The sequence below is a fragment of the Astyanax mexicanus genome, chromosome 11, assembly GCF_023375975.1.
Source record: "Astyanax mexicanus isolate ESR-SI-001 chromosome 11, AstMex3_surface, whole genome shotgun sequence".
NCBI lineage: Eukaryota > Metazoa > Chordata > Actinopteri > Characiformes > Acestrorhamphidae > Astyanax > Astyanax mexicanus.
In genome coordinates, this window is record NC_064418.1 from 12525633 (window position 1) to 12542462 (window position 16830).

Here is a 16830-nt window from a genome sequence, read left to right on the forward strand (position 1 = left end):
TTGAGTTGGAGGGTGTAATTACTGCTGTCAGAGAAAAGAATGCCTTCAGACGCAAAGCACTGATCGCACCAAAGTCACCCTGCATGCGTACACACACACACACACACACACACACACACACAAGGGGGGATAAAAAGGCTGAATCAGGGAATAACAGCCATAACCATACACTCACACAGCATTCTCTGTCTCTCTCCGTCTCTCTCTCTCCCTCTTTCTCTCACACACACCACACACACAATCACCTGGTGAGGCAAGGTCCTGAAGCTGGATGATTAGTATCCTGAAAGTATTGGATGGAGCCCAAAACAAAGTAATCTGCCAATAAAGAGTAACTGGAATAGAGTGATGTTTTTTTATGTGTGGACGTGACGTGATTAATGATGATATATATATATATATATATATATATATATATATATATATATATATATATATATATCATCATTAATTATATATTTATATTACAATATGAGAGTAAATGGATACATTAAATGTAGTGAGGAATGTCTTTGAACTGTAAGGAGTCTCTGGTACCCTGCTGGGACACCTCTAGCCTGGATACAGGATGAGATACGGTTGGACATGGATGTCTACAGATTCCACATGGTATCCTGGAGCACATTTGCCCACAGATTTTGCAGCTGGGCCTGTAGATTTAGCTAAAGCTACCCCTATAGCTGGTCTCAAAAATGCTTCATTGGCGATAAATCTGATGACCAGGCAGTTCTGGAAATCTTACAACCATGGAGATACAGTGCTGTAAAGTCATTGCTGTGTGTGGGTGAGGATTATCCTGTTGGAAAATGTCAGTTGGAAGCCATATCATAAAAGGCAACACATGTGACCACAGGAAGTCTTGCACATATTTGCTGAGCTGTCAGTGTCCCTCATATTTTATCTCTACTAGGGTTGACTGACCAGATCACTCCACAGCAAAGGCAGAATTGAAGCGCTCACCACAACCCTCAAACAGTCCTAACAATCATAGGATCCCAAACTGAGACTGGATTTGTCATTTAAGAATATACAGTTTCAGTCCATAGCAGTCCAGATTTTAATGAAGTTATTACTGGCTGGCTTATTGATGGCCTAGATGGTGCACAATAAGTCGAAATTAAAAGTCTTTCAACTGACACACTCTCTATGAGTGTGTCAAGAGACAATGATCTCTCACCAAGAGGGACACTATCCAAAAGTAGCTTCTGCAAGCTTTTTTAAGATCCAATTACATATGTATATATATTTTTAATTATTGTAGCCTATATATGTAGATCATAACTAGCCATAAGTCATAATATACTCAAAAACTGTAATTAAGTTAATTACGTTTTCCAATTTCTCTTTATCTCTTACAACCTCTTGTCCCATTTATACTGAAATATGTACATGAGCTCTTTTCTGATTGGCTGTGCTGTATGGTCTCTAATAAAACTGCTGAAACACCACTTATAACTTCAACATTAATCAGCAGAACTTACTTTAGGCCACACATCCATTGGCTTAAATAATAAAATATGTGATTTTTTTGTGATTTTTAAAAGAAAACAACAGAGATCACTATTTTTCCTTTAAAATGTAGACTTTTTTGCCTTGAAAACACCTAAACACAAACACACACACACACACACACTGAGCCGGCCTGAAACTGCCGGATTGTAACACATCCACGTATTTCCCAGGCAGTGCACAGCATCAGTGCAAGCTCACACACTGCTGCCCCTTTGTGGACCCTGACAACATGAGGAATACTAACAATGTGTTTAATAGACACCCGCTGGTAGGAACCCTGCCGCAGGTGTCAAGTGTGTGTGTGTGTGTGTGTGTGTGTGTGTGCCTGTGTGTAAGTGTGTGTGTGTGTGTGTGTGTGTGGAGGAGGAAGAACGGGGGGGAAAGATTAAGGGTGGTAAGTCATCTGGACAAAAGTGAAAAGACGATGTGTGTTTTTTTGTGTGGGTTTTACGAAAAGAAAAAAAAAACGGTGAGGGGAGTTGAGGGGGGGAGCAGCAAGACAGAGGAATGTGAAGTCATCTGGAGTGGGCTAGTGTGTGTCTATGTATGTGTGTGTGTGAGTGTGTGGGTGTGTCGGAAGGTATCTTTGTTCTAAAAATACTGAAGCAAGTGATGGAGAGTCTCTTAAGGCCTTTTATTGAGTCGCCTTTATTGAGGCTGTAAAACAACAGGAAAAACACTCTGTTGATATGGGGAAGAGAGAAAACAGAGACAGTCTTTATTTAATGCTCCTAAATCTACACCACAGCTCTGAGTTCCAACTTCAGTGTAATGTTGTTGACTTGTTTAGAACAAGTCTTCTTTTCCCCGAGCGTTCCTGATGAGGGCCAGTTTCTTCATAAAGTTTTTGATGGTCTTTGCGACTGCACTTGAGAAAAACATTTATTCATTTGTTTTGAAACCAAGACTGATTCCCAATGAGGTTATGGTCAAGACCAGACTAAGACCACTTGTTTATAGTCGTTTAATACTGGTCTCTACCTCACAAAATATAGTGTATATAATATATAAAAGTATTGTTGAAACATATGATTGCTGTCAACACAATACGTATTTAATTACATGCTAAAGTGTACAATTCACATTTTTAGACCAAAATTACAACCTGAATGGAATAAAAATACAGTAACAATCCTTTCCGCTACCAAAACTACTACTTCTCAAAACAGTCAGCCAAAATAATGTTATTAGCAACATGTGCAAAAAACATTAACAAGTCAGACATGCAACAGTTCCTCAGTTTTGTGGTATTTACAACAAGAGGACCCATTTATCTCACTTCTTATGCCACTCTTAAAAAAAAAGTTACTGAGACAAACAAGCTTGTCTTCATGCTCAGGGCAAAGTCTACAGTGTAGTCTGCATGAATGTCCGATGCCACTATTGTGAGCTGGAGGTTGTGAGCTGGTGTCTCTCCGAATTTTAACCCTTTCAGACCTGAATTATCTCCAGTGTGGAAAAAATGTAAGAATGCTGTTTTCTGTCTGTAATGCACATAAAAGTACACTCTAATATTCTACTCTAAAATCTATATAGCACAAAAATCCATTTAAGTAAAATATTTAAGTTTTTGTATTCCATTTTTGCTTTGGAAGCCTGTGTGTAATATTTTCTATTCCATATTGACCTTTTTATTTCATAAACATCCCTAAACAGTAAAAAAGCATGATTAAAAAGTGTTCTAAATCACATTAAATTAGTGAGAATTAGCTGTTACTTTCCCTTAATGGCTCTAGTACTACTGTTTTTCCAGTGCAGTGGGTGTTGCCAAGCTACTGTTTTATTGGTTTATAAACTTGCAACAAAAAATTTTAAATAAAGAAAATACATGATGTCCATTGTAATGGATGCAGAGTCTGAAAGGGTTAAAAAGTATAACTAACCTACAGGGGTTGGACAATGAAACTGAAACACCTGGTTTTAGACCACAATAATTTATTGTCCCGACGGACAGTTCTGGTGGAAACAGGAGAGTTGAGGTACACATTGAATTCTGCCGTGATTCTGCAGCTGTGGTTTTATGTATTTTTTAATACAATCCGGGTTAGCACCTGAACATCCCTTTCAGACAGCTTCCTCTCGCGTCCACAGTTAATCCTGTTGGATGTGGTTCGTCCTTCTTGGTGGTATGCTGACATTACCCTGGATACCGTGGCTCTTGATACATCACAATGACTTGCTGTTTTGGTCACAGATGCGCCAGCAAGACGTGCACCAACAATTTGTCCTCTTTTGAACTCTGGTATGTCACCCATAATGTTTTGTGCATTGCAATATTTTGAGTAAAACTGTGCTCTTACCCTGCTAATTGAACCTTCACACTCTGCTCTTACTGGTACAATGTGCAATTACTGAAGATTGGCCACCAGGCTGCTCCAGTTTAGCCATTAAAACCAACAAGCTGTATGAAGGTTTTACCATGTAAACTCATCCTCCATTATCTTGCCCCATTGGCTGAGTGTGAGCGGGGCCTGCATTCTGACGTGCACTGTCAGAACTGGTCCTGCACTTTGCTACCTCTCCTCTCCAGGACAGCGAACCCGTCCCCTCCTGTCCCTCCGCTGTCCCAGACGTGACGAGACGCTCCCCGTGGCTGCTGTCTTGTTAGGAAGCCTGATTGATTAAGGAGGTCTGGCAGGCCTCTCATGCCCCCCTGCTCACACCATTCTTCACACATTCTCACCTTATAACCCATCTGCCCACCACTGTCCTCTCCTTTCAGCCATTATTTCTCTCTCTCTCGCCCGCTCCCACTCTCTCTCGCTCTTTCTCTCCAGCACGTAGACGGATCATTCATCTCAGGGTTTATGATGGATAGTTTTGTCCTCCTTGCCCCCTGAGGTTTCAGCAGAAGCAGAAGTTTTGAAGAGTGATTTGTGGGGATTTTTGGAGTGCCTTCCATCTGCACACCCAGCCAGACGAGGAATGTCCACCTCTCTGGAGATGGATGCTCTAATGAGATGTGTGGGGATGAATGTTGATGCCTCAGTCGATTCCATGGTGGAGATAGGAATCGATAAATTGTTGTGACTGCAAGACAAATATAGCCATTTTATTTATTTTCTATTGATTTGTGAGTAAAAAATAAAATAAGTTTTCTTTTGGGGACTTTGGGGATTATATGTCTCCCTCCTAGCATCAATACCCTATACATGTGCTTTAAAACAGATATGTGTCAAAAGCTTTTTAAAAATAATTTGTTTATGCCACTAGATGGGTAAGAGGAGGAGACTGAATCCACTCAGGGGGACGTCTTGGTCACATGGCATCACGTTCAGTAGCTCCTCCATGTCCACTCCCTGTTGTGTTTACGCGGATCTCCGTGAAAACGCATGCCCAAAATGTAGACAAATAGCTACTTCATGATAAATTCACATACTGCTGTTCCATGACCTTTGGCACGACAATGGAATGCTTTAAAAAAAACAGCACTTGTGTCTGTTTATTTTTTTATGTATTTTTTTAACGTTATTTATTTTATTTTTTTTGCAGAAATTCAACGGAATTGCAGTGGTTACCTCTGTTTTTAAAGACTCTATTTATTTATTTGTTTTATTTGAACATATCAGCTACACTTTACATTGTGTGAGCTTGTTATAATAAATGGATCAGACTGTTGGGTTTACTTTTCGTTATTTCGTTATTTAAATACTGGATGGAAAATAAAACACATCCATATTTCTGTGCTTTCAACTGCTGCACTGTGAGCAGATATAGTAGTGGTAGTTCTCCAGTCTGCCACTAGGAGGTGGTAGAACTCCACAAATGCTCCCAGCTAAGCCGCTTTACCCCCCTGTGTTTAGGTCATTGGTGTAGATTGTTAAGACATTTCCCAAGCAGACACTTACCTCACATCCCCAGTCGTGTCAAGCCCTGCATCGACTGCAGGGGGCAGTAGAGCTCCACGCACATCTCCAGATCTGAGTGCCTTCTGTTGTTCTGTTCGTCGGGTCCTTCTGAGTTTAGCGCCTGCTGCTCTGCATGTGGTCCTGAGAGACTCTGGCCTCCCAAGCTCGGGTCTAAATCGCGCTTCTGCGGCTTCCTGTGTTCTTCCTGCTTTATACCCAGAGAAGAGGACGCACAAATCACAGAGCTGAATGGGGAGTTTTAGCGGCAGGCTGAACTTTAGTGCTAGCTTGTGCTGAGAGGGCTAGGAACAAAAGCATTGGGATGAGTTGGTTTGAATGTCAGGAGGGCAAAGCAGGGACAGACGAGACGTATTGCCGAGCAACAATGAAAAAGGAGAATGTCACAGAATGGCTGGCGGCCAAAAACCGAGTGTGGTCGCGGACAAGGTCTGTGAGGAGCCGGATGAGCGAGAGTGTTTGGACTAGTGGGGAAAGTGTGAGACTAATCGTTTGGGTGGTGGAGTGTCATTTACGAGGACTCTTGGGGTATCAGACGGCGGCTCTTGTTTCAGAGAGTGACTAAATGTCCGTGTCCACCCGTCCTCAGCCCAAAGCAGGCCACAAACGAGCGAGTGACCTCGACGGGATACGGAGGAATCTTTAAGCGGGAGCTCTGGGAACGGGGAACGCAGAAGCTTTGAGAATGAAGCGGCGAGTTTTGATTAATGAGATCCAGCGCAAAACGCTGAAAGACCGGCCATGAGAATGGATGAGTGGGCTATTAAACACTGGGTGTGTAAAGATGAGGAGTCACCAGCCTCTAGAGAGAGAGAGAGAAAGAGAGAAAGAGAAAGAGAGAGAGAGACTGAGCAGTGCTGAAAAGAGATTCAGGTCAGGGCGATGTAATTGTGGAGGGGGGAGGCCGGTGCTTGGCCTGTGGCAGAGGGATGTTAAATGGGCTATCCTGCACTGGAGGATTGACGATCATTGAGGATCATCACTGTTCTGGGACTGGTGGGGAGCCAACTGAGGGAGGAAGTGGGAGGCGCTTTCTCACAAAGGTGAAATCCAGGTAGAGATAGAATGTACTGTACTGTATATGACAGGGTATGACTCAACCAACGTGCATTTTTGTGTGCAAAACTTGCTTTACATTATTATATATCAGTAAAAAATTGAGTATATGTTTTATCCTGTTGTATACTCATTCTTATTCAAGGTTAAAATGTATTTTAATCCTGAGTTTGTGAAGAAGTTCTAAAATATACTCCGGTATTTTGTGAATATTCATCTTAATAGCTGTAACAGACACTGGCAGACTCAAGGCGGAGGCAGGGGGGGTAACTTGCCCTGCACTAATGATTAAGTGCGCTCTTAGGTGGTAAAAAAAAAAAGGCAAAGTACCCTACTTATAGGAGTTACCTTCTTATAGGAAAAAAAAACCTGATAGAATGCCCACTAATAATTATGAATAATTATGATCATGAATAATTGTCTACATAAGTTCCCACCAATGAGTGCCCTTCAGCTCTTCAAACAGAAAATGGTCTCATTAAGTGCCTCCTATGCTACTCACTACAGGGCAGCGTAAGAAAGTTTTAAAAACTAACTTTCATTTTAAGCTTAAATTGATTCAATATACAGGCATCCAAAATATATGACAAATATATTTTTTAAATATATGACAACATATGAAGTGTGCTTTGACCAAATGTGAACTTTTGTAGGTATAAACTGCTTTACATCTTTGTATCCCAATAGAATAGAAATTGAGTATCCGTTGTAATGATGCAGTTATAGCAACTGGTGACTCAAACAGAGCGTCATACAGGAGTAGGAGCTAGCTAAACTTAAGCACAGCCTCCACACTGGGGGGTTAGTAGCAGTTTTAAAGGTTTATAAAGGCTCTAAATTATTTATTGGCCATACATCTGATAGGAAAAATATACGGATCATTTATAACTAGTGCTTTTGACCACGTTGGGATCGCATCAAATGCAGTTGAGTTTTAATTAATATTCATAAATCATCCATATCTATTAATTATTCAGTTATTTCTAAATTCAGACTTTTGGAAGCTAAAGAATGACCTGTGGGAAATGTGTTTGGGGTCACCTTCATTAAATATGGATATGACTTTTGCCATTCGCTTGTCTGTGTGTACAAACAAAAAAAATTCTAGCCAGATTACCACCCATTACCCAGCCTCACTCACAAGATAACACCTCACAACATATACTGGTGTGAGGCCTTCACTGTACTGCCTGCCTGTGGTTAGGCTGTAGCCCCGCCCTCTCATTATTACTCCCTTGTGTTTCTTATCTAGTGTGTGTTATATCTTATATACAGATTTACTTTACTTACTTTTCATTTAAAACACTACATGTTTAAATGAATAATATTAGTTAATAAAGAATTTTTCTCTGGCTCTTGCTAGTTGAAGCAAAAAAAATACTAAATCTATAGAATTTACCCTGCTAAGAAAAAAGCTCAACTCAAGACCAGCTTTTAATGGTAGATGGTTTCAGATGTGATTTAGCTGGTTGACCAATTCTTGACCAGTTTAGTGTATGTTACATTTGATGCATGGCCATGCTTGGGCATGGTGGTCTTGTTGGTCAACCAATTTGGTCAAGCCTGGTCAGGTTGATCAGGCTTGTAGACCAGTTGAACCATCAAACTCAAATAAAAATATATCCTATGCTGGTCAATCAACTTAACCAGCTAGAACAGCTTGAGCTACTCATGATAATGGGAATGGGAATCATTATTCTATAAACTACAGATAACATTTCTCCCAAATTCCAAATAAAAATATTGTTATTTAGAGCATTTATTTGCAGAAAATAAGAAATGGCTGAAATAACAAAAAAAAATATGCATAGCTTTCAGACCTCAAATAAGGCAAAATAAGTTCATTTTTCAGAAATCAATATTTGGTGAAATAACCCTGTTTTTTAATTACAGTTTTCATGCATCTTGGCATGCTCTCCTCCACCAGTCTTACACACTGCTTTTGGATAACTTTATGCCACACCTTGCGCAAGGATTTAAGCAGTTTAGCTTGATTTGATGACTTGTGATCATCCATCTTCCTCTTGATTATATTCCAGAGATTTTTAATTTGGTGAAATCAAGGAACCTCATAATTTTTGAGTAGTCTTATTTTTTTTCCAGAGCTGTACACTGTGTATTGATGTTTACCTGCTAAGTATTGATCTTATATTATTGTGATACGTTTATTATATTATTATCATACCTTTAAATACTGAACAACAGAGCAACAAATCATTACTTCTGATATGAAACAATCCCATACATGGACTGTATGGGATTGTATGGGATGGACCCTTAAACCCTGTATGTAAGCCAGAACTTCGCATTATGACAATTAGAAAACCCAAAATTGAACAATGTGGGATATTGCAAGATATGCTAGGGGTTAATGTGTTGTAATTTGTATCTGTTTCTATAGATTATTTTAGTTTGTAGTGTAGTTTAGTGCTGGGTACTGGCTGGGCGAGTCTGTGTATGTTTGTGTGTACTGATTGTGTGTAGTGCAGGGAGGTAGGTCAGCTATTCACACTATACCATCTACTCCAGACTACATCGCACCACTGGGCTGGAAGATCCGGCAGCCTGCTGGAGGGTGGGGGGGTGGTGGGGTGTTGCTGGGAGGGGGAGGGGAGTGTGTGGGTGAGGCTTTGGCCCAGGACATGCACAGCAGCAGCGGAGTAAATCTGTCCTGATCCGCCGGCCGTGTATCTACAACCATTATCTCTTGAGTCGTGTCCAGAGAGAGAGAGAGCGAGCGAGAGAGAGCAAGCGCATGTGTGTGTGTGTGTGTGATATACTGGATGGATGGATATATGGAAAGAAAAGAGGAAGAAGCTGAGAGGCTGAGGGACACGGGCCAAGACAGGGAGGGGGAAAGGCGAGAGACAGGGAGGGAAAAATGAAAAAAAAAAGAGAGAATGTGAGTGAAAGAGAGGGAGAGAGAGAATAGTGAGAAAGGATGGATAGATGGATGGAGAGAATGCTGCAAAAAAGGCTGAGGGATGAAGAGAGATGCCAAAAAAATGAGAGAGAATAAGAGAGAGAGAGAGAGAGAGAGAGAGAAGAGCTGTAGGGGATGAATGGATATTTGGAGAGAAAAGAGGAAGAGGTTGGGAGGGACACTGTCCAAAAAAGAGGAAAGCATTATAGAGGATGGAGGAATAGGCGGGAGACAGGCAGGGTAAAAAAAGAGATAGAGAGAGCAAGAATGTGAGTAAAAGAGAAAAAAAAGAGAGATGAAGGATGGATAGCTTCAGTAATGGTTTAACATGTTGGCACCCCTGTTTTTTTTTTTTTTTTTTTAGAAAATTAATTATTTCGCCCAGAAAATGGTTGCAGTTACACATTTTTGCATTAGCATTAACTGCTAACTGCAGCGCTAGCTCTTTTCCCGTTCAGAGGCGAGAATATTGGACTGTAGTCTGCATGTTTGCTGTGTTAAAACAAGGTATGTATACACTCAGTGTTCCTCAGTCTAGCGGTATTGGGTGGCATTTATATCCCGCTAGTGCTGCTGTTAGCGCCTCATGCTAATGCTGCTGCACCCAGCCTTAGTGCTGGAGAAACTTGAAACTGAAAACTCACACTTAGACAAAATATTGGAAATCTAAGCTTACTGTAAATAAACAGAAGGACTTTACTCACCCAAATAAATAGTGTTCAGGATAGAAATCTCCTACATGGCTTGTGGCGAACAAGACTTCTCATGTCTTTCTGATTCAGATTTGTGGAGTACACTATGAAGACCATATTTTTCCTGTGGACAGATTTTCCCACCAGAGCTGTGGATTTCTGCAGCTGCTCCAGAGTGACCATGGGCTTGAAAACCATGTATCATTTGCAATCCAATCATTATGACAGGCCTAGTACACCCAGTTAGCTTTCAAAATTAATCTGATCCTATTCTTGAGAAAGAGGGAAGAGGAAGGAAGAAAAATAGAGTGGTGTTTAGTGGTGAATTGGGATGATGCTGGGAAAGGCGTTGCCCAGACAACATGAGAACACTGAACATGAGGCTGAGCTGATGGTGCACAGTACTATACTGACTGTGTACCCTTCCACACACACACACACACACACACACACACACACACACACACACACACACTTTAGGTTTGTAGGCCCTGCAAATTCTAAGCAGCAATCTTTAGGAAAATCATAATTTATGCCTGGAATAATTTCTAATGAACTTATTACAGAATAATTGCTCTCCTAATTAAACACTTCCTATAATCACCAATCACGCACCCGAAGCGACTGTTTAAAACGTTCCCCAGAGAACAGCCAAGCAGAGGGTAGCAGATACTGTACCTTCTAACTCTATTAAACCTTCCAGCATATTAAAAACGATGATACACTGCATACACTCTATGTTCAAATGTTTGTGGACACCTTTTCTAATGAATACATTCAGATAATTTAGATTGCACCCAGTGCTAATATACAGTAGATGTGCAAATACACATACACAGCTTGTCTCTGTTTCTGTAAAGAAGTCCTTATAGAAGTAGCCAATAGAATAAGACTCAGTGAAGCAGATAAACATGAAGCAATTGGCACCATGATGCATAATGGCAGCTGTAGGCTCTAAAGCTATGAGCTGTTGAGCAGTAGAACTGTGTTCTCTGCAATGATGAAGCTCCATCCAATACTTTTGAAAAGGATGAGTTGGGTTTCTGATGAGGAGGTGGGGTGGTGGTCATCCTGTCAGCATCTAGACCTCATTAACGCTCTTGTTAATGAATTGCTTGCAGATAGTCTGTCTTTACTAGACAGTAGATATAGTTCCTCCAGCAGACTATGTGTCTGTCTTATCTATCTGTCTGTCTGTGCAAATCTGGACTAAAATATGCCAATGATGGCATGTTCCACGAGCACCACCAGCATTTACACGCTGCTCAGAATCACTGGGAATAGTTGAAGGATGGTTATGAGTGTGTGTGAGGGTTGTTGAAGCCAGGCTTGGCTGTTCTCGGAGCTGTGGAGGAGTGGCTGCTGGGCCCACGGCTGTGCTTCTCCTGAATCAGAATTCTCCAAAAGCCATCCAGTGGAAAAAAGCTAAAGCCTTCTTCAAGCTCCTCTGTGCTTGTCCTCTTTGTGGAGCTGCAGACAGCGATGATTTAAAATGCCAGCCAACTCGATTTGTAACGTTTCAAAGTGTTTTAGTCTGGAAATCATCCAAATCAACTACATACATGTTATACTGTACCTCCTGTTTTTTGCTGGTCTTTCAGCTGGAGAGCCTTGAGAAACCAAAGCCCTGGACCTTCCAAAGCCCCTCATCCTTCACCCATTCGATCATACGGCTGTGTAGATGACATCATCAGGGGAGCATCCTCTATCCTCTGTGTGGCTCAGTTCCACCGTGTTGATAATGAGGGTGGAGTCTGTCAACACTCCCACCACTGTTAATATTATCCGTGACACGTTTCTGACAGGTTCACGTTTCCCCCCTAAAATAAATGATCTGCCAGGATCCCTGCAGACTCATCTCTGTTTATATAGCTTCATCTCGAAGTACACAATTCACAGTGAGTCCCAGACGCTGACACATCTATACGCTGCGCCTCGAGGAGACGTGGAAGACCGAGGAAGAAAAAGGCTTCCTCAGACGAAGTTCTCTGAAACTTTACGGAACCACCGCCATCCTCCCCCTGTGGCGGGACTTTGAGTGGTGCACTCCAGGGTATGCTTAGTCATGAGTGAATGACAGGGCCTGGACAGCTCCATTAGGAGCGCAGATGGTGGGGGGTGCTGGTGGTGGAGGGGTGGGATGGAAAAGAGGAGCTGGAACAAATGTAATATTGTCTGAGCAGGACCTGCTCACAGCTTGAGCGTCTGGCCTGAGCCCAAGCTTACCGGTGCAGCGGGCGGCAGGCGACGCCGCGGGCGGACTCGCGAGTCAGTCGGCTCTATCGGTGTCTGGCTTCTTCGTGTCAGGTAGTTAGCTCCTCACGGTGATGTACTCGGAGCTGAGAGGAGGGCCTGGCCAGCTGTCGGAGAGCCTTGCCTGCAGGAGGAGAAGCCAAGCAAGGTGAAATGCGCTCACTCAAAGAGCAGGCCTTCGTCTCAGGGAGGCTGTCAGGCTTGACAGTTGACAGAAGCTGAAGCACTGCTCATCTACCCATTGGCTGACATGGCCCTGTTTTCATCTCTTTATTTAAAGAAATGAGGGGATTTCAGGGCTCTGTCTGTGGCAACCGTGCCAAGCGCCCCACAGCATCACACCCTAGAAATGGTCCTTTGAACTGGAAAGAAACCACTTTTGTAAACCATGTTTGTAATAGACAATTATGATTCTTTATGGAATCAAAAGTGGGTCTTCAATGGCGTCATATAATGAAGCATTTACTGTATATTTTCACAGTTTTCATTATATAGAAAATACTGCATCTTTTGGTCCTCAAAACCTTCAAAAAAGATTTTAAATTCTTTTGACTATTCAGTTTCAGATGTACAAGATGACTTTAGACTACACTTATTTTTACTTTGCATGCACTTACTTGTAGAAATAACTGACATTTAATGAAAACGTGGTTGACCTAGAGTTGGCCTAAACTTTTTGAATTGATAATGGTGACCTTGTACATCTTTCAAAGATACATTTGTATCGCCTGCCTTGTGCTTGGTGATGTAAGGCTAGGATGGAGCTGCTTAGCCATGGAAACCAATTCCATGAAGCTCTCTGTGCTCTTCTGTTCTTGAACTAATCTGAAGTACACATACATTTTGGAGATCTGTAATGATGGACTCTGCTGCAGAAAGTTGGCAACCTCTACATACTTTGCTCCTTAGCATCTGCTGACCCCGCACTGTTTTTTATGTTGACAGTGAGTTGCTGACACTGACAGTTGGCTGTGGTATATTTAGTAGTAAGTAGTTAAAGTTCACGACTGGACTTGTTGCATAGGTGCTGCATCCTATCATGGCACCATGCGGGAGTTCACTGAGATCCTGAAAGGATCTAATGGTTGTAGAAGCAGTCTGAACATCTATAGATGCTTGGTTTTATTATACACCTGTGACCATGGAAGTGATTGGAACCTGAATACAGTGATTTGGATGAGTGAGCAGATATTTTTGCCAATATAGTGAATTTTACAATGTCAATTGACAATATAATTAATATAATATATATGATAAATATTTGGTTATATTAATATTATTAATTGCTAAAAATTCAGTAAGTGTCTTCAGTTCCTTAAAAATAAAACAGTGTGAATTTGTGATGTCACTGATGTCAAAGGTTGCTTAAAGTGGTGGGGTTATCCCAAGATAACAGGGTACACAGGGAAAATATATTTTAATTTTGTGTTATTTAACCCTTAAAAAGAATAAATCAACATAAGTAGACAGCACTGTAGACATGAAAAAAACCCTACATCAGAAGAAACTGTATAAAAATGTCCTAAAAAAAAGTAATTTAAAATGAATTTTTACATGTCAATTCAGAAGAAAACACAATAGGCACATTATATAAAAATTAACCCATTTTGAAAACTGCTACAAGCAGAAATTGATTGGGATTCTATTATTGGATTGCCTTAATTTTTTATCATTTTATTATGTTAACCTCTCACAGATGCAGTCAGATAGTGAACCCATCTTGCATGTCCACAGATGTTTAAAAGAGGTCTAAGTCAGACATTCAGCTTGTGAACAATTAATGCACATCCACAGAGGTCCAACAAAGGTCCAACAGAGGTCCAACAGAGGTCCAACAGAGGTCCAACAGTGGTTCAAGTCATTGCCCTGATGCATTAAACACCTTTAGTATAACCTAAGGACTTTCTTAATGGAAATCATCATAAACCCTTAAATGTTCCCATAGGTAATTCCTTAAGTGTTTCATAAAGTCACTTATTGCTCCATAATTTCCTTAAAATTACTTAAGGGACCCAAAACATCCCCTTAACTCCCAAAACACTGAGAATATGGATGAGTTTTTGAGACTGATGATCTATATAGCCTACAGTTATTTATTAATCAAGCAGAAATGCTTCTTGAAATGCTTTCAAGAAGAAATATGTTCAATAATGTGAATAAACTAAATGTAAATTTGGAGAAAAGAACTGTGTTTATATATGTTCACATCTGAGTGAGTGAGAGAGTGTGAGCCTCAGTCACTGCACTAAATCTCTTATCGTTTCTATTTATTTAGGTGAATCATCTAAGGGATTTTATGAAACACTTTAATGATTCTCTTAGGTAATGGACACCAGTGTACATACAAAAGACAGGCAAAAGTGGGTGTGGACTATCCATCATGTTACAGACATATTTGAACATCTTTTGGACGTCATATGTTTGCTGGGAAAGTACTGTTGATGAGATTGGCCGTTAGTAAAGCTAATAAACCATCTCAATTCCTTCAGTTCTCAAGTACCTCATTTCCCATCTGCTACTCATGAGCTTCAGCCAACCAGCAAGCTCATGCTACATGAATGTAGCATAATGATTAAACATGTTTAGCAATGTTTATCCACTTCTCTGAAGCTGCAGTTTGAGAGAGATTGGAAAAACTCCCTAAAATGTGATAATCGTGAGATCGTGAGTCTCTGTGCAGCATAACAGAGTGGGTATTATAATCACAGATTGAGTTATACAGACGGAAGATGACAAACAGGCTTGAGGTGACTCCATCACGATAGTTTATCTGCTGAAGATTTGCTTGTGTCTGATGAGACAGAGGGAAAAAGGACCGCAATGGATCCCTGCTAATCATCCAAACATTTGTAGTGAACAAATTCCACAATGATAATGTGCAAAAACAAAATTAACAAGGTCATTTCTGTGGGGAAACAAGAGGAGATGCCAAGAAGCGGCTCTTGCGAGAGGAATCTGGCTGTGTGAAGGAGAGAGGGAGGACACACACACAGATAACGGTGCCAGAAGAGACCAGGCTGGTCCTCCAGACCTGGCCCATCATACACTGTCATTTTCAAACACAAATAATCTCAGCTTAAAGGAACAGTGCACCCACAATGCTAGCATGGTACTGAAACAAAACACCATGGTATGTCAGACCTCAGCTTTTGGTACTTTTTGTCTTCTGTCCATTTCTTTTTGTAATACACTATCCATGTCTTCCAAAAAACACCTGGAAAATTGATTATTCTGCCACAATACACATTTCCACTGTATGATGACCCATCCCAGATGCCTCTGAGTCTCTTCTATCAATTGTCCATGTGGTTCTATCAACTATTGTTGAATGATGCTGTACCATCTGATGGATCGTATTCAGAGGGGTTCAGCTATACTATTATATCAATTGATACTAATATAGGTAACACTTTACTTGGATGGTCCATTTGATGGCCTCTTTGATGCTCAACTTACATTTAACTAACATTCATCTACATGTCTATTAAATGTAAATAAACTAAAATGTGAAAATAAATCATTCTTTATTGAATATAACCCTACATTCAACTCTAACCCAAACTCTTATCTTAATATTTTAGGTTTGGGTTTTGGGTTAGATTTTAAGCTTAGGTTAAGGTTAGGGTTAGGGTTAGGTGTAGGGTTTGATTTTATGGTTGATTAAGGGTTAAGGTTAAGTGTTAAGTTAGGTTCTATTTTGAATCATTTACATTCAACATAGGGTTAAGTTAAATTTAATGGACATTCAATTCAGTGTTAGTTGAATGTCAGTTGAGCATCAACAAGACCATAAAATGGACCATCCAAGTAAAGTGTTACCCTAATATAATTAATAGCATAGAAAGGCTTCCTCTATACTAGTAGTTCTCAAACTTTTTAGGCCATGTACCACCAATGACCAAACTAAAACCTCCAAGTACCACCTACAAGCCATTTCACTGAAACACGTGTAGTTACCACACACTTAGTTATGTATACACAATAATCTAGACATGTAATCCACACATATACACACCATCATATCTTTAGGTAGTTGTTCTTCACCTGTTGCCTGGAACTTGCTTGCTTTTGTAGTTTGTAAGTTAGTATAATTAGGTAAGTTATTTGATTAGTTATTGTTTCTGTTTCATGCAGTATCCCTACTAAGATTCTCAGAAGGATTTAGACAGAGGAAAATAAACAATACGACAGCCAAGCAGTGAACTACAGTGTTTTTTTTTACTTTATTAAGCTATTAACTGTAATGCAGAAACTGTAATGAACTGTTGGTGACTGACTGATTGATGTATGTTATTATGGCATTCCACAAGGTTTTACTGTAGGACCAATGAAACTGCTGTTAATAATTATAAAACTGTAATTCAGATAGTGAAGGACTGAAGTGTAGCTTACATACAGGTTCTAAAGGGTAAAGCACTAACTAATGTAATGTTACAGGTGGAACCTAATAGATTTCAGTTCTTGATATTTCAATGCAAGCAGATGTTTTTCTGAGGTCATCTAGTGTACCACCTTGGGATGCTTTGAG